Here is a 27,663-nt window from a genome sequence, read left to right on the forward strand (position 1 = left end):
AGTAAAGTGTTTTGGGTGGAGTGATTTTTCTTTTAAGGGGACATGGACGACAAGATAGGACGATGGAAGATTAGAGGCCTAGGTGAGATTTGTGTATGGATGAAGTTTGAAGGATTAGCTGGATAGAAAAAGTTGAGAGTAGGGAACTACGAAACACAGGATGGAAGAATAAGGCAAATAATGAAAATAATTTGATGAAAGATGATGATGATGATGATGATGATGATAGGTCATTGCCTGTTGCCAATCGAGGCGAATCAATTATATGAATGTGTAGGTTTGTTCCTTCGGACACGTCTGATGTCCGAAAGAACAGACACCACGCATTTATTTAGTTAAATAGAAAGGCTGGGAGCCACACAATGTATATACTTACAAGGGAACCTCCCCATCGCACCCCCCTCAGATTTGGTTATAAGTTGGCACAGTGGATAGGCCTTGAAAAACTGAGCACAGATCAATCGAGAAAACAGGAAGAAGTTGTGTGGAACTATGAAAAAAATAAGCAAAATATACATACTGAGTAGTCCATGGCAAGATAGGCAACTTTAACGAGAATATGAGCTCAGGAGTGCCGTGGTCCCGTGGTTAGCGTGAGCAGCTGCGAAACGAGAGGTCCTTGGTTCAAGTCTTCCCTCGAGAGAAAAGTTTAATTTTTTATTTTCAGACAATTATTATCTGACGAACTCTTACGTTTTCTTCACTTTTTGGGAGTGATTACCACATACACAAGAAAACCTAAATCAGGCAAGGCAGAAGAATCTTTTTACCCATTCGCCAAGTGTGCAAGCTAGGTGGGTCGACAACATATTCCTGTCATGTGATGCACATGCCGTCACCAGTGTCGTATAGAATATATCAGACGTGTTTTCCTGTGGAGGAATCGGTTGACCTATGACCTTGCGATCAAATTTTTCGGTTCCCATTGGAGAGGCACGTCCTTTCGTCTACTAATCGCACGGTTTTGCGGTGCGGTCGCAAAACACAGACACTAAACTTATTACAGTGAATAGAGACGTCAATGAACGAACGGACAGATCATAACTTCGCGAAAATAAAAAAATTAAAATTTTCACTTGTGGGAAGACTTGAACCAAGGACCCCTCGTTCCGCAGCTGCTCACTCTGACCACGGGACCACGGCGTTCCTGTGCAAACATGGTCCTCAATTTTGCCTATCTTGCTCATGGACTACTCAGTTTGTATATTTTGCATATTTTTTTCATAGTTCCACATAACTTCTTCCTGTTTTCTCGATTGATCTGTGTTCAGTTTTTCAAGGCCTATCCACTGTGCCAACTTAAAACTAAATCTGAGGGGGGTGCGATGGGGAGGTTCCCTTGTTAGTATGAACGACATCGGTCGCATCACAGTTGACAAGCAGACGAGTAACTGTTTCTTCCTCCTTTCTCTGATTCTTAATTTAAACGATACAGTACGCCTATTAGTTAGTGATTTGATTACTCTGTCGTAGATGCGCTGCAGCTTTTTTAAAAAACTAAAATAAAAAGGCTTCAGTAAGACGCGTTTCCCCTTGTTTCTAATAATGTAATACTGTAAACGGTTTCTGTATATCATTCTTCTGAATAATTGTATCAACAATAGAATTAAAACCGGTTTTGTTTAGAAAGTATTTTTCCTTCAGTTACGTGCGACATTTATTACTTGTTTTCATACTTGATGATGATATGATTTTCCCTGAAATGTCAGCTGGGAATTGGTAGCATTTCACTACTTGTTTTCTTCCGGATTTTATGAGAACACTTCATGGTCTTGAATTACATCTGCTGCTTATGGGCACTTTATTTGTAAATCGTAAAACGTTATATACTTTACTCAACAAACAGAAAAAACGCATTTGTTACTAACCAAAGACTTATTACTTTGAATTTCCTGTATTTCATTGTAAGTGTTGTAGACCACGATTCAGCGTCGTTTGAAGGGCTTTACTTCATATTCCTGGCAGGGGAAGGTAGAGAGGAAACGAAGACAATTTCTTACAAAATAAAACGGAACTATTTCAGAAACTGCCTATTGATCCCCCTTATCTCAGATGGTGGGTATTTCCTTGGTAATACTACCACTTTATACGGGGTACCTACTACAAATAATGTTCTTACATGAGAGAGTATAGTCTCTACGGCATTTGCATATATTACTTTGCAAGTAACTCGTGTAAAAGCTATCGTGAATTGAAATTGGGAAGCTAGAGGAACATGTTAGAACCCAGATCCATGTTGCATTTCCAGGGGATGGAGAAATAGCGGCGAACGGTGAAATAATGTTGAGATTCAACTATAAATGATTCTGGATAAATTAGCTTCTAGTTATTGTCCATTACATGTTCTGGCTTTCTTGAAACTGCTATCGAATTGGTACGTATCAGTTTGTGGGGGCAGGAAGCGAATTTGATTTATTAAGATCGTTTTTGTTTACCCTCGGTGGGGATTAGGGATGAGCGCGGACACGCGGATATTTCGTTCAAATCTGTTAACTAACATCGGCGGACACTCTTCTAAGGTGGAGACAACAGGCAACTGCTAATAGAAAAAAAAGTTAAGCGTTTGAAGTGCCACCGACAGCGAGACCAGTAGAGATGGAACACAAGCCTGAGTTGGGGGCGAGGAGGGGGTCAACGAGAGAAAACCGAACGTGCACTTTCAAAGGAACCATCGCTATATTCGCGATTTAGTGTCATCACGGACAACCTAAAGTATGTTCGCTCGGCGGGCGTATTAGAACTGACGGCATCCGGAAAACGCAACCATTAGCTCTCTTACATGATGTGTGTGTATCTATTGTTTTACCATACTTTTTCATAGAACTCTCATCCATTTAATTTAAGATCGCCGAAACTAGAGCGTCGCTTTGACTGTCGACCGCGAAAGATAAACACGAACATTTTCAGTGTAAACAATTGAAGAGTAGAAGGTGCTTTGTGATTTAAAAAGATCCCTGCAGGAATGTGCGAAGCGGTTTGCACTTGTCGGGCTACTGTGGGGCTTCGCGCGATGGCAGTAGCTGTACTCTATAGCAAGAATCATCGCCGCCTTGTGGTCGCATTCTAAAGGCTTCCCACAACTCTTTTGTTTCGTATTTTCTTCCTCCGCTCATTGTGCTCAGCAGCTAAATCAAAGTTCCTTCTGACGTAGGAGTGAGACGTGTATTGCGGCCTGGTGGGCAACACGTCCCTCTGACGTTTCCTGTTGTAACACCTAGCGGTGGGTAGCAGCGCGTTGCGGGTGTTCTGCAACTAGCAGCGTAGAAAAAGTCGAGACCGATATAATTACAAAGATATTGATTGCTTCCTGGACGTTCATTTGCCTCCTCCATCCGGAGACGAAGACGGCAATAGATCAGCCAGTTTTGTTTCACAGTCTCAACTGAAACGAGGTAATAACACAGACTAACATATACAGTCGCGACACTCACTGCTGTGAAACGTGTTAAGTTTTGACTGTTGGAACGACACTAGCGCCTATAGCGGCGAGAAATACAGCCAAAGATAATTAAAAATAAACTATGTTTCTACTTAATTAACGAAATAATTGTATTTTTTGCGTTAAAACCATTAATAAATTTTCAAGAGACATGGATTAAATGTAAAAGCAGCCATATTTCACTGATAGGGACATAAGATAAAGCTTATTCATGATAAAGTAGTTTCGAATGTGTGTGTATCTGCTTCATACTCCGCTGAAAGCAAGATAATATAAACACACATTTCTTGCATGAGAAGCATCGGTCTGTTTTGAAGATCCTTGGTGAAGGAATTCCGCAAGGTTCGGTCGTTTCGCCATTACTGTTTAATTATTATATGTAAATGACCTTCCAACAAACCCCATCATCGTCTACAATCTTTACGCTGACGACACGGCCTTTTTTATATCCGATAGGAACATAGATCAACTGCTTACACGAGCGCAACGACAAAGCAGCGCCATTGAGGCATAAGTGTCTACTAATAGGTCACCATCAACCCGACAAAAACGGCAGTAGTATTCTTTACAAAAAAAGGGGCTGCCTATTCTATGATTCCAGGTCAAAGTTCTTCGTCAGCCTATTCCGTGGTTGTCCTCAACGAAATATTTGTGGGTCATCCCCGACAGGTCGCTTAAGTCCACACCCCATTCGAAGGAATGAAAGTACACCTTCAAGATGATAAACTCTATCATTCCTGTCTTTGTCAGTAAGGGTCTAAATACCTAAACGAATCTTGCCTTATACCATTTACAGTACCGGTGTCTGCAGTGGTCGCTAGGGATGCCGCGCTGGACCTGGACCAGGGAAATTTATGCTCTCCTTGGGGAGCCATATCTCCAAGAGAAGATTGAGGGATACTCTAGGAAGATTTTTTCGGAAAAATCGCCAGGAAGATTATTTTTAAATAGATTTATTTTACGTTTATTTTTGATGGATTTGGATGTTACGGTAGTAATCTCGCTACAACCGCCTTTTGGTCACCTTTTCAAGACAGGTAACTTTAGAGATTCTAACCCTCTAATCTCCATACGTTCACACACATGTATGGGGAAGGAAAAAGTTTTGCGTCCGATGTAGAGGTAATGGCATACGGTGAAGGCTATTTTACAGGATTTCCAGAATCGTTTTTAAAGATAAAATCTAGTCACCTTAAAGATGTTGAATAAAGTGCGTATGTTTAAAAGGGGAATACATCGAAATATGGTTGTATTTTCAATCTGAAAAACATTTTCATTGCCAGCCCGAAACATTTTCGCCTTATGAAAATGTGTAACTAACGCTCATTCTGTGAACGAAGTTACAAATATGCATATTTGTTATTCCAGTAGACTAGCTGCGTTATGAAATGCCGAAACTATATGGCGGATATTTTGTTCTAGTAGGTGCTGGTAATAGAAAGAATGGAACATTCCAAATTGGAAAGGGTTCGGTAATTCAGAATTCCGGGGTTCGCGATCCATCGAGTGTACATAGTGAACAGCGTTACATCACTTCCCGTCATCCGTAGCTGGCTGGCCGACCACACCTGTATAATAGCTGCGACCGGCAAAGAACGCGCAAGGACGTCCGTGCTAACAGACCGTCGGCACTGCGTCATCTAATGAACACATTGAACGAGGGACGTGAAGGAGAGATTTAAAGTAAATAAGTGCAGCATCATACGACTTTGGCACATTATAGCAAAGGATCCGTAAGAGACCCCGTACCATCACGGCACTAAAACCAATTCCTCGTTTAGGTACGCGGACACATTCTTTCGATCCGAAAAAAAACCGGAAATATGTGGCTTTGTCCGATGAATAGTGAATGGTGTTGCGAACGGATGGTGGGTTAATTCGCATTTTACTTCAGCTGTGGCGCAGATGTAATGGTGCTTTACATCGCAGCCCAGCAAAAGACTGCGTAACATGGCGATAAGTCAGAGTTGGTAAGGAGCGAGTATCACAACATAGCTAGATTGCTATGGTGAAATTCTGAAGGGGACATTCTTAGCGGCGACGGTGCCGTAGCGCAGTACTGAGGCGCTGGATGTGAAGTCCAGTTATCTTTCTTTACTAATAACGTAAGTTATCTGACGATGGCCTAAGAAGCCGAAAGAAGATTCATAACGGTCTATTAAATAAAAATTATTGTGGTATATTAATACTGTGTATTAAAGTTATTAATGTCTATGGTCCCCCAAGAACCGACAAATATTACAAAAATATCTTTCTGTACATTTTCTTTTGTTCTGATTTACTAGTCGAATGTTGAAATCAATTTCATAAGGGTTTTACACATTTTTTTAAAAATTAGTTTAACTTTGCGATTGAGGACCACTGGACGCTTGATAGCGCTGTAGAGGGTGTAGAACGGGTACCAGATGGTCAATCTCTCTCTTCTCTAATTCCTTCCTCTTATTGGAAGTTGTTGAGGTGAAGGTTGTTGTCCCTTGGGGACATTTCCTTCGCTGTGACTGAGTGTGTTGGGATGTGCTATATTTTTGTTGTTCTGTTGTGCTGAGAGGTGTGTGTTCCTTTTGCTATACTCAGGAGAGTATTGATTTAGGTCGCTTGTATCTGTCGTTTGCTTGGTCGTATTGACCTAGTGTGTTTATAAGCTGATTGTGTGAGGTTCCGGCTGTGGCATAAGACTGCTCTGCCAGGTGTCGGAACCGTGTTTGGAGTGTTTCAATGTCCGCAGCAGCATGCAGATATGCTGTGGGAAAGCGTGGGGGTACGTGTAGGGCCCGACGGAGGGCTCTGTTTTGAATTTTTTGTAGGCGGTCTATTGTCGATCTGGCTGCATAGCCCCATACTGGGCATGCGTATTCCAGTATCGGCCTAATAAGGCTTCTATAGACCGCTACTCCAGTGCTGGGGTCAAGTGAACTGTGTTCATTCAGTATGGGGTAGAGGACTTGCATCCTGCTGTAACGCTACCGCCCTGCTCGGACGTACGTTAGCTCTATAAAGCCTGTACTGTAATAAGTTCACGGGCTTCACCTTATAAACAAGGATTTTAGTACATTAGTTGACCGCGTGTACCTAATAGAAGCAAGATCGGACTTACATTCAGTCAATAACTACAGTGATGCGTCAAGCAAATGTAAAGTATAATTACCCTTTAGCATAGACAAGAAGTACACACAGTAGATGCTAACTATAATTAATAATTCGGTCGCCAGCCTACTTAGGCAATGAGTAAGTTTTTCCTTGTACAAGTGGATGCATGTACAAGCATAGTAACACGTAGTAATGATGCGTTATATGGCAACGTTTGGAACCAGAAAAATCCACTGAACTAAAGTTTTCTCCCTTTGTACTAATTTGGATGAACTACATTTACACAACACCACACAGCAATGATTACTACGAACTACATTTTGTATATTGATCAGACTGAAATCGGGCATAGATTGCCCTAGCATTAGCAATCTCGAAAGTACACACACTATGTCACTATTAAGGATGGAAAAACACTAATACACTTAGGATTAATATATAATTTAGCTTTACTGGTCAAATCTGATCAACACATTTCAAGGTTTGAAAGAATGGACAAGAGAAGGGGGGGCCCTGAAACTGTGATGGTCGTTATACTGAAACTATTAAGTACTGAAGGCAAATTAACACTCAAAATTATCAATCTCTGGATAACTACTCTTTTGTCTCACTTCTGAATTATTTAACTGTCATTATTTCTGTCTCAGATAAATTAAATAACATCGCTAACTCAATCCAACAAAAAACTCTCTTTCAATTTAGCCATACTTTTGTTCTTTACCAACATTTGCAATAACACACAAAACTTTAGAATCCTTTATGGCATAGATTAATCTGCTGATAATTTTCATTAACACTAATATTAAACTTTCAGTTCAGGATACTCGGATTGCACAATACGAGGTAAGGATCCTGTCTAGGTCAATGATCAGGATCAGTAATGGCTAAGGCAATTCCGGTAAAAGTCACGTTATTATTGAACAGTTAGAAACAGTTTCGACACTGGTCCACACAGATACACTTCTAAAGATGAAATAAATGTTTGACCTGTGCAAGTCGGTGCGGTGGATGGCGGGCAGCGAGATAGCGGGCAGCACGGCATACATACAAGCACGGCTAAGGCTCACACAACATCGGCACTTTCCATCTTCTTAGCGTCGTAATCTTTCCAACTTTGTGCCTCAGAATATAGCCATGCCAAGTAGTCGTCGGAATCAGTTCATCCGAGGCTCAATGGAATCCACTTTTCCTGGGTAGCCTCCTCGGTACAGTACGTGTACTTCCGACTGTTGCTCGCCTCCGACTGTAATACTGTGCCCGTTGTGCCGAACCGCGCCAGTGTGCGTTTTCCCGCCTCGCCTGCCTCCACCTTTTCCCGCTCCCCTACAGGTAGGGTATTCACCACAGGTTTTCTACTACACATATCCTAATGCTTTACCTACGTATGGACCAAGTGTATAAATTACAATTTTCACATCTTACAATAGTTTTAACATTAAATACACTTTCCTTTGATTACCACATTATTCGAAATCTAACATAAATAAAAATATTCATTTCAAAAGTTGCTCACAGTCTCTTTAACATAACGATACGAACCGAAAAAAAAGTTCAAAACCTTGCTTACATTAATTTATCTAAATTCATAAAGAAAAAAATTATTATATGTACAGTTGTCGTTACACTGCCAAGGGCTTTTCTGCGGAGTTCCTCGATGTGGCACTTCCAAGTTAGTCGCTTGTCCAGCGTCACACCGAGGCATCTCGCAGTGTTTCTCCAGGGGAGATTTTGCCCTGGTAGCTGCAGCAGTTGGATGGGTCGTCTTAGGGGGCGGTGTTTTCCGAGACGTCTTGTGATCATCAAAGTCTGTGTCTTTTCGGTGTTCAATGAGATGCGCCATTTCTTGGCCCATGTGTATGTGCTGTTTAATGCAGTCTGTAAACGTCTCGTGACCAGGTTCCTGTTCGTGGAGCAGGAGAAGAATGCGGTTTCGTCTGCGTATTGCGCTGTTTGGACGTGCTGCGTGGCAGGGATGTCGGCAGTACAGAGGTTGTGCAGGGTAGGACCCAGTACGGACCCTTGCGGCACTCCGGCGCGTATTCTTCTCCTGCTCGACTGTGATCTATCGATCTTAACGGAAAATGTCCTACCGGTTAGATAGCTCTGTATAAGTTTTACTATCTTCCCTGGGAAGCCTTGGGTGTAGATTTTATGCAAGATTCCGGTGTGCCAGACTGAGTCAAAAGCTTTGGCAACGTCTAATAAGACAATCCCGCAGTAGCCCTTTCGGTTGAAGCTTTCTGTAGCTGCTTCAACTACCCTCATTATTTGTTTGGGGGGGGGGGGGGGGGAGGCGGGGGCGGAGTGTTGTTGCTGGAATCCGAATTGAAATTTTGGCATGATTTGCTCTCTTCTGAGGTGATCTTCAATCGAAGTGAGTTTCTGTTGTTGATATAAGATGGAAGTGGTTTCATATACTAGTCGGCTATGTGCAGTCAGCGCAGCGAGATGGCTCTACGTGGCCTCATGAGAGAATGGCAGATTAGAAGTGTCGTGTTGGGATGTACCCATGTCCGCACCATCAGTGAAGTTGCCTTACGTTTCGGGGTATATAAACGGACTAATATATATAATGTATGTCTCATAGGACCAAACTGCTGAGGTCATCGGTCCCTAAGCTTACATACTTCTTAATGTAATTTTAACTTACGCTAAGGACGACACACACACACACACACACACACACACACACACACACACACACATACACGAGGGGGAACTCGAACCTTCGACGGGGGAAGACGCCTTAGACCACTCGGCTAACCCGCGTGGCTGACGGACTCTCCAACGTATTTCCTATGAGAGGTAAAACTCGTTAATAACGCGTAAAAACAGCGGTCGTAAGATGATCATAACCGACAGGGGACAGTGTTAAGTCTTGTGAATGGCAATCGGTTTCAAACCCAATAGGAATTCCTGCTGATAGGGAATGCAGGTTCCTCTTAACCTGGTGTCGAGCGAAAATTGCGAAGAGAACTGGATGCTACAGACATCTGGAACGAGGTACCTCGCGAAAGAGTCACAGCGGAACTTTCAGTTGCACATCTCCAATGGACCAAACAACACACAAACTAATTTAATGTGGTTCGACGTGTCGCGATTCTGCCTGTTTTCGGATGATGCAAGGCGCCTCGTGCATTGACAGCCTATTGAGGCGTTTAACCTGCAATGTGTGGAGGGTATAGTTCAGGCCGGAGGTGGTCCTGTAATACTTTGCTTGTGTTTCTCGTGCTATGGCATTGGCTCTCTTATTCGAGTTACCGTGAACATTAACCAGGACGTTTAGACATTATCTGGGCCGAAGTGTTGCCCTTTCTTCTACATTGGCAAGAGGAGTGTTGTGGACACTCCCTTCCTCCAAAATGACAACAGCTATGTTAACGTGGGAGCACACATACGTTCCTTGTTTTGCACCTTGACTGTCCCGCTAAATCACTGGAGATTAATCCTATAGAAAATGTCTTGAAGTGTTTGGAACAGCCGTTGTAATAGAGGGTGGTGTCAACTTGGCAGGTATTGATTGGAACAGTCATGGTATCGAAGCTGGTGCCACAGACAGGAATTAATATGACATAACTTTGAATGCCTTGTCCAAAAATTACTTCTAGGAGATAATTACGGAACCGACTCGAGAAGGTAACGTCTTAGACCTCCTTGCAACAAACCGACCTGAACTTAATGAATTAGTTAACGTAGAGTAAGGTATCACTATCAAAGGCTGTTACAGCCATTTTGGCTACGGGTGGTACATTGAATGTTATACAAATTGCAGAGTATCTGAGTACTCAGAATCAAATAATCAGTGCTGAGGACGAAGATGTGGAGCACAAATGGAAAAAATTCAAAAGCGTCATTCAATGCACCTTAGACAAGTATGTTCCGAGCAAGATCAGGGATGGGAAAGATCCACCGTGGTTTAATGGCTCGTCTAGAAAACAGTTATGTAAACAGAGAGCTTCAGGTCAGATTAAAGAGAAGTCAAAACCTAGTTGACAAACAAAAGCCAAACTAAGTGATAATGAGCGTAAGGAGAGCAATGAGAGAAGCATTCAGTGATTTTGAAAGTAAAATTTTGTTAACTGTTCCAGGTAAAAACCCTAAGAGGTTTTGGTCTTAGGTAAAACCAGTAAGTGGTTCGAAATCCTCTGCTCATTCGTGTAAACATCTATGCAGGAAGGGAAAAGGATGCGTGGGAAATAGAGACGGCTAGCTGCATAGGACATTATGCTAATGCAATGACTGAAATTAAAATTGTTTGTCGGACCGGGGCTCGAACTCTGACTTATCGCTACTCGTGAGCGATTGCCGTAACTGTTTCGGCCATCCAGACACGGACCCTGACCAACTCAGATTTCGAACTTACCGTATGCTGCAATGCAGCCTCTCTCGTATGTTAAACGCTCAACTCGCAAATCTTGATTTCCGTGGGAGTTCGGGCGATATTTGTGCATTCGCACTGAAACAAACGTCGAGGAGACGACCTTTCATTTTCAGAATTGTGTTTATCTGAGTGGTGTCCGTTCTGTCGGGCATGTGCTCAGTCCACCGCTCTCCCAGTCGTTTTGGCAATTTTCCAGACTGTGGAGCCACTACTTCTGAATCAAGTAGCTCCTCAGTTGACATATGAAGAGGTTGAGAGCTCCCTGTTCCAGCCCTCCACTAAGGAAAATTCCTTGGCAGTACCGGAAATTGGACTCGTCCTCCGCAAGACAGCCATATCTGCCGCCCACCCAGCTACGGCGGCCGATAAAAATATAAAAAACGCCGCATAATATGGTAGCTCTAAGAGACCTAATCATTAATGAGTGGCTTCAGCTGTACTACGTATATATTGATAAACGAAAATATTATAGCAATTTACTTACTAGCTTGTTGGTCCATCTTTGGAATCCAATACGTCACCGTATCATGTATCCGACAGTGTTGGTAAGTTGTGCAGGTATGTTGCACCAAACGTCTACGCGCAAGTCAGGAAACTTCCGTAAATAACGGGCCGCTGATTTTTGTACGCTATGATGGCACCTAAAAGCGGCGACCCAGTTGAGTTCCATCGGATATTCAGATCAGGTGAATTTGGTGGTCAAGTTCACTATAACTCTCCGCAAACCTTTACAGCACATTTCTGACTCTAAGGCACGGACAGTTACTCTGCCGAAAGATGACATCGCCGTCGGGGAATGCATCAAGCATGAAGGGGTGCAGAGTCCGCAGCTGTCAGCGTGTCTTCGATTACTACCATAAATCCTACGCAAGCACAGCAGAAGGTCTCTTATAGCATAATATTGCTCTCAGCGGCCTGCGTTCGTGGCACGGCAGACGACCACCAACCTGGTGCAGCAAGAAACTTGATTCGTCCGCTCAGGTGACACGTTTCTGTAGATCTACAATGCAGTCCCGCTGATCCTGTGCTCGTTGCAATCGTAACTGACGATGTCGTTAGGTCAACACATGAACACGTAGGGGTCGTCTGCTGCGGAGCCCAATGTTCAACAATGTGCGCTAAGTGGTGTGCTCCGGAACATATGACCATGCAACAGCACTGTGCTTTTGCATTTCACCAGAGATGCTAAAGATCGCCATCTACCCTACTTTATGGAATAGACAAGCTTCCGAACCCCACGTTCTGTGAGGAGGCGTGGACGTCCAACCATTTAGCGACTAGTGATAGTTTCACTGCCCTTCTACCACTTTTCATAGATGCTCACGAATGTAAGCTTCGCCGTTTCCTAGATACTCGTTCACAGGCTCCGTATAATAATCTGCCTTATAAAAGTCGCTTTTGTCAGTGGATTTCCTCATTTGCGGCCCGTATCGTCGCTAAAATGATTTCTCATTCGTCTCTGCTCTGCTTACATACTTTTGTTACCGTGTCACGTGCCTGCAACGCCAGCAGGCGACATACAACCTCGCTGTGGGCAATGGTCATAATGTTTTGGCTCATACGTTTACGTATAAAGAAGAGTGTCCGTTTGTTTGTAATTAATACACATCTACAATTTTATTGAAATCTTGATGAAATTTTGCACACTTCACCTTCAACATAAGAGGAAAATCACTGTTTACATAAAATTTAATGTAATACATAAAGAGGAAAGGTCGTTACCAAAAATCTCCAAACGTTCTTGGACGATTTACTTCAGATTTCTACTCTGTGACGTAATGATGATTTAGGCGGACACCGGCTATATATTTTTTGAATATATACAGTACATAAATATGTATAAAATATACACGAAGAAGAAACGTTATTACAAAATATCTCGAAAAAGTACGTTATACTTTACCGATATATTACTTTAATTTGTAGTCTAAAAAGGAATCAAAGCATAATCTATGATGTAATTATTACTAAACTTTTGGTTTCAAATTTGTGTATATTTGCAAAAGTCAGTACCGGAAGCCCAGAACCTGATTTTATGAGTGCCGCAGGTGAAAACATAATTCTTCACATTACGTTGACACCCCATTGATTCAAACATGCACTTCGATTTAAAGTGATAGCGGTTTCCCATGCGACTTGCATTCGTTGTGGTTGTCAACAAAGCTCAGGCCCAATCACTTTGTGTGGCAGATATTAAATATCCCGGGCAACGTTAGGCGCTGCTGCTAGTAAGACGTCCTGAAGAAAGTTATGGATACTGTTCCCTACCGAATTGAGGCTATTCTCTAGGCTAGAGGCGGCGTTATTTTCTGTTTGTGAAGACATCGTGGGGTGACTAATTTTGCATTCGGTGTGCTAATAAAAGCAGTGGCGTTAAGCAGTATTAGTACGGGGTGGAGATCACTTCTGAACAGCACGTTGCAAGGCATTCCAGGTATGCTCAATAATGTTAATGTCTGATGAGTTTGGTGGCCAGCGAAAGTGTTTAAACTCAGAACACTGTTCCTGGAGCCACTCTGTAGCAGTTATGTACGTGTGGGATGTCGCGTTGTCCTGCTGGAATTGTACAAGTACGTCGGAATGCACGATGGACATGAATGGATGCAGGCCATCAGACAGGGTCCTTACGTTCATGTTACCTGTCTGTCGTATCTACACGTATCAGGGGTCCCATATCACTCTGCAACTGTACATGCCCCACATCATTACAGAACCTCCACCAGCTTGAATAGTCCCCTCCTGACATACAGGGTCCATGGATTCATGAGGTTGTCTCCATGTCCGTACACGTCCATACGCTCGATACAATTTGAAACGAGACTCTTCCTACCAGGCAACAAGTTTCCAGTCATCAGCAGTGTAATGCCGGTGTTGAGGGGCCCAGGCGAGGCGTAAAGCTGTGTGTCGTGTAGTCATAAAGGGCACATGAGTGAGCCTTCGGCTCCGAAACCCATATCGATGATGTTTAGTTGAATGGTTCGCACGCTGACACTTGTTGATGACCCGGCACTGAAATCTGCAGCAATTTGCGGGAGGGTTGCACTTCCATCACGCTGAACGATTATCTTCAGTTGTCGTTGGTCCCGTTCTTGCAGGATCTTTTTCCGGTCGCAGCGATTTCTGAGATTTGATATTTTACCGGATTCCTGATATTCACGGTTCACTCGTGAAGTGGTTGTACGGGAAAATCCCCACTTCATTGCTACCTTGGAGATGCTGTGTCCCATCGCTCGTGCACCGACGACTATAGCACTACGTTCAAACTCGCTTAAATCTTGATAACCTGCCAGTGTAGTAGCAGTTGCCGATCCAAAAACTGCACCAGATACTTGTTGTCTTAAAGCGTTGCCGACCGCAGCAACGTTTTCTGCCTGTTTACATATCTCTGTAATTAAATACGCATGCCTATACCAGTCTCTTATATATATTAGGAAAATTGTGAAAGTCCGCAGCTCGTGGTCGTGCGGTAGCGTTCTCGCTTCCCACGCCCGGGTTCTCGAGTTCGATTCTCGGCGGGGTCAAGGATTTTCTCTGCCTCGTGATGACTGACTGGGTGTTGTGTGCTGTCCTTAGGTTAGTTAGGTTTAAGTAGTTCTAAGTTCTAGGGGACTGATGACCATAGATGGTAAGTCCCGTAGTGCTCAGAGCCATTTGACCCTTTTTTTTTTTTTTTTTTTTAAATTGTGAAAAGCGTTCAGACAGCACTTAGGGTGGAAAAATCAATTGTAACCAGCAAGGCGCCTCGTCTTAATCGTAAACAAACTTTGTTACGAAGCAAAGAAATTTGCGCTAGTGTGCAACCAAATTTCCGCGAACTACGGAATCTGAGAAGTACGTACTAACGTGTGCAGTGTTCTGTGAACAGTCTAGCTGGGAAACTAAGCAGGCGTGGCACTGGTGACACTGACGTTTGTATATTGTGTATCCTTCAGTCTCGATCTTAGTCAGCGTCAGCTCGGAGATGTCCGGTTTAGTTCAGACGGAAATAGCGCCGCGTGCTTGCGTCACAAGCGGCAGTTCAGGTGTACTCGCGAGGAGCGCAGGGGCAGTGCATTGTGAGAACTGCGCCCTCCGCGCTTCGCGTTTCTCCGATGAAGCTCATAAACTGTTTATCATCTGCATCGCGTTCAGACCGCAGTCTCAGAACAGCAGTGAAACTGTTTCGTCAGTGTAAAGCACGACATAACATCCGGTTTCACTAGTTAGGTAAGCAGTTTTTCTGATGTTGGTTATTGTGGGATGCTGTTACTGGCGACTTTTGTTCAGAAACGCGGTATGGGGACGTAGTAATGATATGAAATAAAAGCTGTGCTTGCATTAGTATTCAGTCCAGCTCTTCATTGTGTAAGCTGTCACTGGATTTAGATACGTTGACACAAAACTAAAAGTATTTTTGTGCAAGAGAGCAGTTACGTGTTTTTGTAGCGGAAAAAGACATAAGAGGCAGTAATGAAAGTTAACTAACAAAAATCACGTACGCCAGTGGAAACTTTGGTGTAATGTAGAAAACGAACCTTTGAAAATATGAAACAGTCTTTGGGTTGCCAAAAGTATATCTCCTTTCATAATATTTTTAAGGCATAGCTCACGGCAGTGCTTTGCGACAAGAATGCAGACAGGCACATATGCGATGGTTTTTAAGTAATTCTGTTTTATTTAATTTTACGCTAAAGGTCTTTGCTGCTGCTTCAAAGCCCACCCAGCTGAATGTTACCCCCTTTCGATGTCCTTGACTGACAGCAGAGAGAGATGTGAGCTTATAAAAAAATTCTCAAACTTCAGTTTCAGGAAATATAGCGATGCCGGGAGCTCCTGTGGAACGCCTGGCCTTGGCTTTCCTCAACACAGCTTCTTTGCTCGTGGCCCCTCCCCCCCAACCGCCCGATTCAAAATCACACACAATTATATAATGACAGAATACATTTTGGTGAGATTTAAAGTAAATTGAATGGTGTTTTTCATGAAACTGCGCATTACCATTAACGCGTGGTAAACTTTGCACCTGTTGTCAGATTTATGCAGCCTGGCTAGAGTTCCATATCAGCCGGTGTGAAATACGTATCTCAAAAAGAACGAGAGGTATATGTGCAACGGAAAAAACGCCTCTTTGATGATGTCCAGAAGCAAATAACGACATAGCGCTAATCCGGCTAATGATGTGATTATGCACCGTCACATGCGGAAAGGCTGTGACTTAAACACGGCATCTGCCATATTTCTCCTGTGAGTAACCATTTTTGAGTCTCAACTGTTTTCGGCTCTCGCCTACGGTGTACGATATTTCGCTTTCATCCTCAAACGCGTAGTAGGTGGCTTAAAAATACGATATTCCTGTTGATAACTTCCTGTGTTTCATTTTATATTTACTATTTGTATACGTTTTTGAACATTCTGGACTTTAAAACAGTTTCTGATGGTACTTAACGATAATAGTACGAAGCCCTACGTTTCCATTACTGACCGAGCATTCCTGTTCGCACATTGCAGCCGATATCTTCCACGGAAGAAACAGTACTTCATCATTGTGTAACAACAAAGTTTTTGTTGGTGTTGATAATCATAAGGTGCAACGACAGTCAACACATTTAAAGTTCAAAGGGTTTTATTTCTTGGTCACTAGCTGAGACGCGCTGATCGGTGTGGGAATTGTGTGTGTATGTGTGTGTGTGTGTGTGTGTGTGGTGTGTGTGTGTGTGTGTGTGTGTGTGTGTGTGTGTGTGTGTGTGTGTGTTCTGCACTGTATTGCTGCCAGTACAGTCACAGTCTGTTATTTTCTCTTTCAGTACATTTTTATTTCAATAATTATCCTCAAAAGTAATATTTTTGATTTGTACCAACGGCCTCTTCTGTGATGATATTTCTGATTACTTATATGTAGTTTTCTCTGTTATAGGACCGCACTAACATGTGTTAGAACATTAAGTTAATCTCTGCATGTTCTTTTGTAATCTGTTCTTACTCCTACAACACTCCACGAATTTAATCACCGCACGACTGTCACCAACAAAGCTCCAAACACAAAGTTTAGATAGGCAAAGGATGACGCTATGATGAAAGCGTTGTATTTTACATGAATTTAACTTTTGTAGCCATTTTTCTTTCATGTTTCATCTCCGCTAATTGTCAGTATTTTAGTAAAATATTTCAGAGGCGCATCGTATGCGTACTTTTGTGAAAGCTGCTGAATTTTTCTGATACTGAAGGTTACGTCTACAGGGCGGTTATAATTATACTTTCGCTACTTCAGCCAGTGTATACGGAAAACTATTTACCCTGTGGGTACTCATCTGAATAGGGATGATATTCAGACAGTGCGCCGCAGGGTTTGCATTGTTAGTTTGTTAGTTTTATGACTTGGGTTAGTCGTTGGTACTGTTGTGGTGACGCAGAGTTGAAATAAAACTTCTGTGTGTATTAAAGTTGCTGTCAGTCGACATGGGTCTGGACATGATGAGCAGGGCTTTACTCGTAAAGCTGTTTCATTCGCGAGTATCAACGAGGAGAGTCTTCTTTCCGCATTGGGGCTGAAGGACATGATTTGGTAGTTCGAAGTAACTAGCGATTTGGGAATTGCTACTGGGAGAGGCTAATGCGCTACAAGCTCTTGGCGAAGTTGCTGTTGCTATGGCTGAGAATGCTGGACGCAATGTACAATCTTCAAACAGTGCACGGGCTGTGTGACGACAGCTGAACATTCCATGGTATACCGTTCGAAAAAATGTACGTATACAAAATTTTAGATTGTTTAGAGGACAAAATAATTGTTTATGCGACAAGAATGTCAGAAGCGCACCATTCCCCCACTACGGGCCCACGAAAATTTTGACACTAGCGATGTTCGAAGTGGGGTATGATAAATGTTGTTTTAGATATATTGCTAAAAATATTGTCGGTTTACATTAATTCATAACCTGCATCTGCGTGCTAATTATTGTTTTAGACGCTCGAAACAATCAGGTGTTTCACAAATTATGGCTACATCTACTACCAAACGGATACTCGCCTCTTTTCGATTGTCTGTCGGTGTCTCGTACACCAAACACTTCATCTCTCTCTCCCCCTTCTCTCTCTCTCCCCCCCCCCTCTCGCTCTCCCCCCCTCTCTCCCCCCCCTCCCTCTCTCCCCCCCCCCCCCACACACAAGCTTAAAAAGAAATCCACAGGAATGAGATTGCAAAAAAAAGAAACAAACAATTGGGAAAACATCTAAATGTTCTGATACCAACGGCAAAGTGCGGTAATTGTTTCCTGATCAGCATTCTAGTAAACGGAACACGCGTCCGGAAGTTTGGGATGTTTACAGTGTTTAGTAGATATCAATGGCAGAATTCCACGACCTGAGAAAGTCATCAGCTGATAGATCTTGAATCTTCCGATACTTAAATAGGCGTCTCGTGTAGGACTGATTTTAGATTCTTGGCCATGTTTTGTGTGCTGGTGCTGCGATTGTCATTTCTCTGCAGCACAGGTTCCTCAAACAAAAAGCTTCTCACACTAAGAGGGCTACCGTTCTCCCATCGGTGCATATAAGGGGTCCTGTTCCACAAAGATGACAATTAATACATGATTTAGTAACCTCCTCCCCGGAAATCGTTATTCATAGAGGCTGCTGCTTGCTCAAATGCTGCCGGCCGCAGTGGCCGAGCGGTTCTAGGCGCTACAATCTGAAATCGCGCGACCGCAGCGGTCGCAGGTTCGAATCCTGCCTCAGGCATGGATGTGTGTGATGTCCTTAGGTTAGTTAGGTTTAAGTAGTTCATAAGTTCTAGAGGACTAATGACCTCAGAAGTTAAGTTCCATAGTGGTCAGCGCCATTTTTGCTCAAATGCTGGGTCGTGCCTCCACATAAACTCCGTTGGAATGTAATCAGCCGTTAATATCCTGAATCATAATCAGAAACTTTCATGTAAACGTAACGTAACATAAATAACGCAACAGTTTATCCAGGGACGCGGACACTGCTAGCAGTAATGAAAACATATTCTTCGTAGCGATAAGATGTGATTGTATTGTAAATGAGATTCCTGTGTCAACGTGTTACATACGAAGCAGTCAAAGCAACTGTGAACAATACGTAAGAGAAGGAAACTCTACACCTCTAACATTCGTCTCAAGTAACGTGTTTCTTTGTATATATATCCTCTAATAACTACAAATTTTTATATGTAATTTTTATACTCTTTATTTACACAGTTAGCACTCGATTCAATAACACACGAAAAAAAAGTTCTTCCCCCAATTAGCGAAGAACAAAACTTGATTTTCACAGACACTGTGCGGCACCTCTGTTGGTTAGCACTTTTCATTGAAAATACAAGAAACACGCAAGCATTTTTTAACAAACTAGTTTTTTCTTCTTTGTGTCATTTTCTCCGCTCTGTCAAGATTTCAAACTTGAAATGTATTACCGAGCAAGGTGGCGGAATGGTTAGTACACGGGACTCGCATTCGGGAGAACGACGGTTCAAATACGGGCCTGGCATTCTGAATAGTTTTCCCGTGATTTCCCTAAACCGCTTCAGGCAAATTCTGGGATTGTTCCTTTGAAAGGGCACGGCCGATTTCCTTCCCCCTTCTTCCCTAACCTGAGCTTGTGCTCCGTCTGTAATGACCTCGTTGTCGACGGGACGTTAAACACGAATCTCCTCCTCCTCGAGACGTATCAAAGTACCCTAAATCTCTGATGTTACATTCATGTTCCCAAACCTGTGGAGTATGACCCTACAAGTTTTCACGACATCAATATTAACAAGACAGATTAAACTAGTCATCCTTACTGCGCTTGAGCAACTCCCTACGCCCTGTCCTCAGCATATTTCATCTGGATACCACCGCCACATCCTCCTACAACCACTCGAGTTTCACTCTCCGTCACAGGTTCGTTTATTTGATCTCATCCTCGTGCGGCGTCTGCATTCATACTGCGCCCAACCCCGTCCCAGTCGCAGCAAAATCCTGGTCCTTCAACGCAAACTTCACACCAACATTTCCAGTACTATCGCAGTCCTTCGTCACATAGCGGCAGGGTAGCGCTGTGGTCAGTACCCTGGACTAGCACTCGGGAGGACGACAGTTCAAACCAGCGTCTGGCCATCCTGATTTAGGTTTCCGTGGTTTCCCTAAATTACTTAAGGCAAATGCTGAAATGGGCCCTTCAAAAGGGCACGGCTGCTTTCCTACTAATACCTTACCTAATACGAGCTTTTGCTCCGTGTCTAATGACCTCGTTGTCGACGGGGCGTTACACTAATCTGCTCCTCCTCAAAATCTTAATATTCGTATACAATCTTATTTTACAGCTTCCGTTTTCAACATGAAAAAAATATATATACAGGGTTGAAGAGCTGAAACTAACTGCTGCCATCCCGCCACGGCCAGGCAATGAAATACGATAACGAAAATAAATAAAATGCAGATTATAGCTTAAAAGGAGGATTGGGTGCTCAAATGGCACACGCTGCAGTTGCTTAGGAAAATAGCTTTGCATACGGAAATTGCGGGGATTGTGTGCCAAAACATGTTGTTTTCATCTTGCGAAGAGAAGGGGGAGGTGTTAATCTTTCTGTACGGAACCTGGACTTAGAGTAAAGGAAAATAATAGTAACTGACATAGTGTAATATGTCAGAACATTCGTATAATCGTCGGTTGTAAGTACGTCTGCCTATGCTATCCAGAGAGGCTAGCCGGAGCTGCTTATTGAAGCCGTACATGCAGGAGGGTGGAGCGTGATTTGTGGCAGACGAATACAGATGGCTGTCTGACACGTGCGGAAGGCATATGATTCTTTCCGATCCGTTTCTCTGGCTAGTCTGGAATGTTCGTATTGCCTCGAAAATCGTTTTCTCCTCCGCTCGCCATACATCAACGTCCACAACACATATTGTTTCCCCGATAATGAAGTGAATGCACGGCGCCTCAGCCGTGAGTAATCTTTGAAAGACTTATTCATGCGTGCGGAGCTATGATAGAGGACACGATCGATGTTGTGCGCTCGCGTTATACAGCGGCCGCCAGTGTAAACACTCTTCCTGTGATCATAACTTGTGCTCGTAGCGGAAAGACTTCTGCACACGATATTCCTCCCGGGCCGCTTCCTGGAAGAGATGCGTGTGTACAGTTACGGCCGCGCAATTACAAATCAGATTTATGTGCAAGTGCTCTGCAGAAGATACGCTTCTAAAAAAAAGTTTTGTTTTTGACAAACACAACAAATAATGGTCCTCCCCTCCCCCCCCTCTCTCTCCCTCTCTCCCTCTCTCCCTCTCTCCCTCTCTCCCTCTCTCCCTCTCTCCCTCTCTCCCTCTCTCCCTCTCTCCCTCTCTCCCTCTCTCCCTCTCTCCCTCTCTCCCTCTCTCCCTCTCTCCCTCTCTCCCTCTCTCCCTCTCCCCCTCTCCCCCTCTCCCTCTCCCTCTCCCTCTCCCTCTCCCTCTCCCTCTCCCTCTCCCTCTCCCTCTCCCTCTCCCTCTCCCTCTCCCTCTCCCTCTCCCTCTCCCTCTCCCTCTCCCTCTCCCTCTCCCTCTCCCTCTCCCTCTCCCTCTCCCTCTCCCTCTCCCTCTCCCTCTCCCTCTCCCTCTCCCTCTCCCTGTGTGGCTAACATGTCTAGCGATGGGTATGGTGGTGAGACATTAGGAATTGCTGGTGTATATCCCAAAATTGTAATAAATGCTGCTGTGGTGGTGGTGGTACACACACAGCACCGCTAGGGAAGAGCTCGGGATGGGAATGTCATGGTAACTGCAATTAATGAACAATTTTGTACATTTGTTCTTATCTTATAAGAGATACTGCTGCGTCTTTTGCAGCTTTTTTTTATGTCGACCCACATGTTTCGCCTATTCTCAACTATTCTCAGTAGACAGTGTTGTGGAAACTACGCGAATTTGCATGCTTGAACATAAATGCAGATGCTCGCCAAGCCTGCAGATTGCGCTGTTGTATTTGACCGCGAGCGGCACATGTGCAATGCCCTCAATACGTTGAAAGCGTCGGTCTTGATCAGCAAAGTGTTATGTATAGCGCATTGTGTCGGAGACAAATGACGTCGAATGTGGGCAAATTGCTGGTGCACGTATGGTGGGGACTTCTGTATCTAAAGTAGCCCAAGTGTTTGATGTTGCAAGAGGCACCGTACAGGGAAAGCGGAAAAACATCATCCGCCAGGTTACACCGCGGACGAAAGTGTGTGGTGAATAATCGTAATGAACTTTCAGTGAAGAAGATAATGACGAAAATAGGGGGACGAAGCTGCCAAGGTCACTGCAAAATTGAATGTCGCGCTTGCGAATCCATCAGCATCCAACCAACACGGAGGGAGCTCCGTGCGTAGGGCATTGCTGGGCAAGCAGAAATCCCATATCAGGAAAACGTTGTGTAGAAGTCGTAAAACCTGGACTACGGAGCAATGGAAAAATGCCATTTGGAAGGATGAGTGTTCTTTCAAATTGTTCTCAACTTCTGGCAGAGTTCTACGTCCCGAAGTGTGGAACTTGCGGCGGGTTCGGTGATGAGTTGGACAGCCGTAACGTTGTATTCCACGGATCCTATTGTTACTCCGAGGCCGTATCACTGCCAAAGATTATGTGACCATTTCGGCTGATCACCTCCACGCCATGGTGCAATATTTGTTCCCCAATGGTAAAACTGCATTCCAAGACGATAGGGCCCTTGTTCACACAGTTCACATCGCCCATTACTGGTTTTGTGAGCACGAGGATAAATTGTCGCATCTCCCTTGGCAACCACAGTCATCAGATTCAAAATTGTTAAGCCTTTTTGATCTGCTTTCGTGATCGCTATCCAGCCCCCGCCCCTCCCCCTCCCAAAATCATTACCTATTTGGAGGAAGTGTCCCTTAACAACCATAAGGGACCATTTTTTATCCAACCGGAGTCGAATGGAAGCCGTTTTGAATACGAACATCTACGTTATGTTATTTTGGTTTTCCATTATTTTTTCCATCCCCTGTAATAATATACAAAAATTATTGAATTATTAATTTTTTGATACGAGATGATTAGTGATAGCTCATTTATACTACACAACTGTTTGCAAATATGCCACTCTTCATGCTGTGCAGACCTCGTTATCCGTACATTCATTTCAACCTGCGTACTATAGTCATCCCTTAGTCTCCTTCTACAGTTTTTATCCCCAATCACCCTTCCTTCCATTACGAAGTCGGCAATTCTGTGATGCCTCGGGGTTGTGCACTGACAATTCATCCCTTATTTTAATGTTGTGCCTTAAATTGCTTTTTCCTGAATCGGATTCAGTACCCACTCATTTATTATTCGATCAGCCCATCCAATTTTCAAAATTTTTCTGTATTACCACATTTCAAAAGCCTCTCTCTTCGCCACTGTGCAACACATTTAAACGATCACTTTTTTGAAACTCAGTAATTGTCTACCATTGCGATTTAAAAGTTCGAAGTTTGGCTCAAAGCTGCGTACAACCTTTCTCTGTAATGGTGCAGAGGTATGGCGCTCTGCGACGTCACCCACGTTCTGGACGAGCTTCAAATAGCTATTTGTTCCCCTGAGACCCCTCAGTTCGGCAACACCCTTTGTTGAGCACATTAAGAATCTACATGACAAAGACTTAGACACCCATTCAGTGGAGTGGTGCCACGCTGCTGCTGTAGCACCTAAGATCAGGCAACCCCTGAGACACCCCTTTGGCGGGGTTGCTTGCTCTGTGCAAAATTCTACCAGCCGACTTCCTTTTTAATTTCTCCCACTCCCCAGTCTGTTTTCTCTTATTATTTTTCTTTGTTTTCCTCTTCCTACTACCGAATTCCAGTCACCCATCAGAATTAAATTTTCACCTCCCTTAATTACCTGAAATAGTACCCTTTATGAAACAGTATCTTTATCTCTTCTTGCATCCTCTGGACCTCTTTATCTGTGGAGGTACTTGGCACAAAATTAAACTATTGTGATATTTGGCTTTGTGTCTATCGTGGCTATGATAATGTGTGTATATTGTGCTGTTCATTGCATCATTGATAACGCTGTGCTGTCTCCACCAAAAATCCTGTACTTTGTGTCACCACAGTTCACTAATTCCCACTACATTTCAATCCAACCTATGTACTTTTTTTAAATTCTCAAATCTACGAATGGTTTCTGGAAAGTAATGCCCCCGAAATTTTTATGCGAAAACTCCTTTTTTTAAATAGAACAAACGTTATTAATATTCTATATCTTTATTCTTCATGTCTAGATATTTATTTCTCGACGTAAGTCTCACTAGCCACGAACACATTACTCTCAACGAGAAACGTGTTTCTTAATACCGTCACTGTAGAATGTTTGACTTTGTTGACGGAGCCACAACCTCATATTTACTTGTAACGCTTCATAACTATTAAAGTGAAGTTATCGAACGTGTTCCTTAAGTTTTGGAAACGGATGAATATCGGATGGGCCCAAATCGGGAATGTATGGAGGATGATCGATGACAGTGAGTTGAAGGCGACGAATTGTTGCAGATGCAGCAGCGCTCGTGTGTAGCCTGGCATTTTCACGCTGAAGGAGAGGGTGCCCCATACGTGGACGAACTCTTCCAGTGCGCAACTCGTTTACAGCACGCTGTTCCTCATACACCGATCTAGTTCCGTTACGCAACGCCGTGTTAACGCGCTACAATTCGGATGCCTCTAGTGGCAGTGGGCTGCAGATTTACACATGTATAAAAAAGATGAGTGAAGATGTAGAATGCTTACAACGTTTTTCTCATTTAAAAAAGTTATATAAAAGTTTTCTCATAAATTCGGATGCGTTACTTTTCAGCACGCCCTCGTAATTACCCGATTGAGTTGCATGCTCGTCGGGAAAAAAATCACGACTGTGCTTTTCCTTTGCTTTCATCTGTTCGCAGTACCAATACAGCAAGGCCTTGTTAGCTAATGTTACAAGTCCAGATCACTGAGTGTTGCCCCCTGCAACATGTTATTGTGCCCTCTCTATAGACAGCCCTCCTTAGTGGCTGCACCTACGGCACTACTATCCGTATCGTTGAGGGACACAAGTAACCCCACCATGGCAAGGTCCATAGTTGACGGAGGTCTGTATTGGTTATGTACAGTGATATATGACTTATCAATTCGAAAACTGTACTATGTGCATCTAAACGCATGGTTAGATGAAAAGGACATAAAAATGAATATGTCTAAAAAGACGAAAGCTATATTTTTGTAAATAGATAATTCCAATGAACTGACAATCATTACAGATATCCTATCGAGATATGTATAATTAATTAATTTTCTTTATACTGCAGACAACTGAAGAGGCTTAGTAGAAAAGGCGAAACGTGTTTAGTAAAACATTCAGTTGCAATGGACAGATTTTTTTCCTTTTCTGTATGATAAAGCACATTTGAAGTAGCAACATTATATGTTACTATATGCACCCATTTTTCTAAGTACAGGCTGGTACAGATAAAAGTAGCCCGTGTAAGTATAAAGTTAACGCAGTGAAATTACAGAAACGAAGAACTGAAATGGATTTGCAGTTTATTTACAGTGAAATCTACATTTACAGAAGATATTGGAAGTTCCACCTGCAACATGGGTACACAGCTCGCACGTTTAAGCATATACACCCGTCGTAAAATTCGGATATCGATGGCGGCAACATCACGGCTGATGTTGTCTTTAAGTTCCTGTATTATGTTTGGATCTGTTTCGTAGACTTTGCTCTTGACGTGTACTCACAGGAAAAAATAACATGTTGTTAGATCCGGCCGCCGAACGTGGTGGTCATAAATTTTTACCGACAGTTCGTTCCTAAGTGAAGACTTCACGGGTTCGTTCCAGGGATACCTTAGACGTGTGGTATGTTGCCCTATGTCGCAGGAAGAAGCAGTATTGTTTTTCATATTGAGTGAGTTGACCACAGAATGTATCAAAAATTTCCATGTAACCAACCGTGTTGAGGGTTGTGTCAAAAACTGTCTGTCCAATAGTGCGCGTTCCTGTCCACGGCGCCAAAAGCAGATTTTCCCTTCATGGAGCGACCGTTGATACAGTGTTACGGTTCTCTTTGCCAAGTATCCCGTGTTCTGTGAATTCACGTGACCGAGAAGATGAAACCACACTTAATCACTCATGATGTAATGGAATGGGTTTAACAAACTGTCGCTAATGTTATTCAAAAGCCAATTAATCTGAACATTTCTGACAGTCATCCAGCGGTAATTGCTGCACAACCGTCACGCGATATGGCTTCAAAATGAAGACTTTACAATAACCGCCGGCAACTCCTCCTACTTACATGCGCCTGTTGGGCCAATTTACGAGCGGACTTCTTTAGACACCGAGTAAGTCTTCGACGAATGTCTGCAGTAACTTTTGGTTTGCGAACTGAAGGAATTCTTTGTCGCTTTACATTTTGCACAGATCCATAGGTGCGCCAATTTTTATACAAACATAGTATTGCTCTCTTTGCTGGTAGTCCTCTATCCAATACTTGACCCAGAAAGTTTCGCGAGTTTCCTTAATCGAACCTGTTTTCATATATGCTTCCACAATTTCAATTCTTTCTTCAATCGAGAAAATTATTTTGCAGACTACAAAGAGAAACGTGTAACTTCACTCATGAAATAATACAGAAACGCTGACAGAAGAACGCTAACAATTGATTATTGCAGAAAACTGTCCATTGTTGTAGCTATTTACTCTGTTTCAAAGCAGAAATATTGCAATTCAAAGGAGAGGCGGGCTACCTTTTATTGCGACACCCTGAGCCGTGGAGGGTAAACAAATGTATAGTAAGACGTTGGAATACACTAACAAATGGTGGAGGTGGTACAGTGTTATGAAGTTGGCACGGGAGAAGAATTCGTGGCGGGCCGCTTCTAATCAGTTGGAGGACTGGTGACTCAAAAAAGCTGTTGCCGACAATCAAATGACAGAACGAGAAGCTTAGTCAAATAAAACAATTAGAATCTTAAGATTGAGAGATTGTCATCCGGTACAAAATTATTTACATCAGCCTGTATGAATGATGCCATGGAGACTGATGTAAATGATTTTATGATGCTTAATAATCGATTGAACGAAAGTGGTAGTGAGGAAAGGTAGAGGTCTCTCATATCCCGTATACTAGTGATCCCAACCGATTTACCCAGTCATTTTAAGCGATTTAAACTCCTAATGTATCTTTGGCGATAACAATAAACGAGACCCGAAGTCAGAGAGAGGGGGACGAGGAGATGATCAGAGATAGGGTGAGGGAGGAGGTGGAGAGAGATAGGGAGAGGAAGGAGGAGATCAGAACAAGTATTACGCAATTGCGAAGCATTGGAAATGGGGGGGTTCGCTAGTTTTAATAATAGTTCGCATAACCACATTAGGCAGGTGCACAGCGATACAGCCGTGAAGTCTTAAGTGTAAACTGGGAAAAGTGCAACCACTATAGCCGGGTTTTATCTCTAAGCTAAATGCATAACCAATAAAGGCGATTACAAAGTGTTTCCGACAACTGCACAGTAACTGGAGGACCTAGATACCCTGCTCCCAAAGAATATACGCTTCTGTAGGTTCTTATGCGTCGTATGCTATGTGCACCATGACAACCGTCGTTAAAAGCTAGAACCGGACTTGCTGGACAGGACAAAAAGAAAAACAGTCTTACGCTGCACTGTGATCGACAGTACAACCGCGAGTAACTGTTAACGCTAAAGCAAGATTATCGCGTTGGACCTAGCGACGCCAGTTTCTGAGTGATCCGTAATTATTTTCTCGTATGAA

At 43.2% G+C, this 27,663-nt stretch overlaps 1 protein-coding gene across 6 annotated transcripts in view; it reads left to right on the forward strand.

Moving 5' to 3' along the window:
- LOC126458138 (uncharacterized) overlaps positions 1–27,663 on the forward strand; it is a 404,279-nt gene that overhangs the window by 189,670 nt on the left and 186,946 nt on the right. For 2 of the 6 annotated variants that reach the window (XM_050094985.1, XM_050094987.1), the window contains exon 1: positions 14,958–15,113. The exons of the other annotated variants lie outside the window; for them this stretch is intronic. The gene's annotated coding sequence lies outside the window, so the exon portion shown is untranslated. Of the gene's footprint in view, positions 1–14,957; positions 15,114–27,663 lie in introns of those variants that run through there. 6 annotated transcript variants of the gene reach the window in all.

This window comes from Schistocerca serialis, chromosome 2 (genome assembly GCF_023864345.2).
Source record: "Schistocerca serialis cubense isolate TAMUIC-IGC-003099 chromosome 2, iqSchSeri2.2, whole genome shotgun sequence".
NCBI classification, from domain to species: Eukaryota; Metazoa; Arthropoda; class Insecta; order Orthoptera; family Acrididae; genus Schistocerca; species Schistocerca serialis.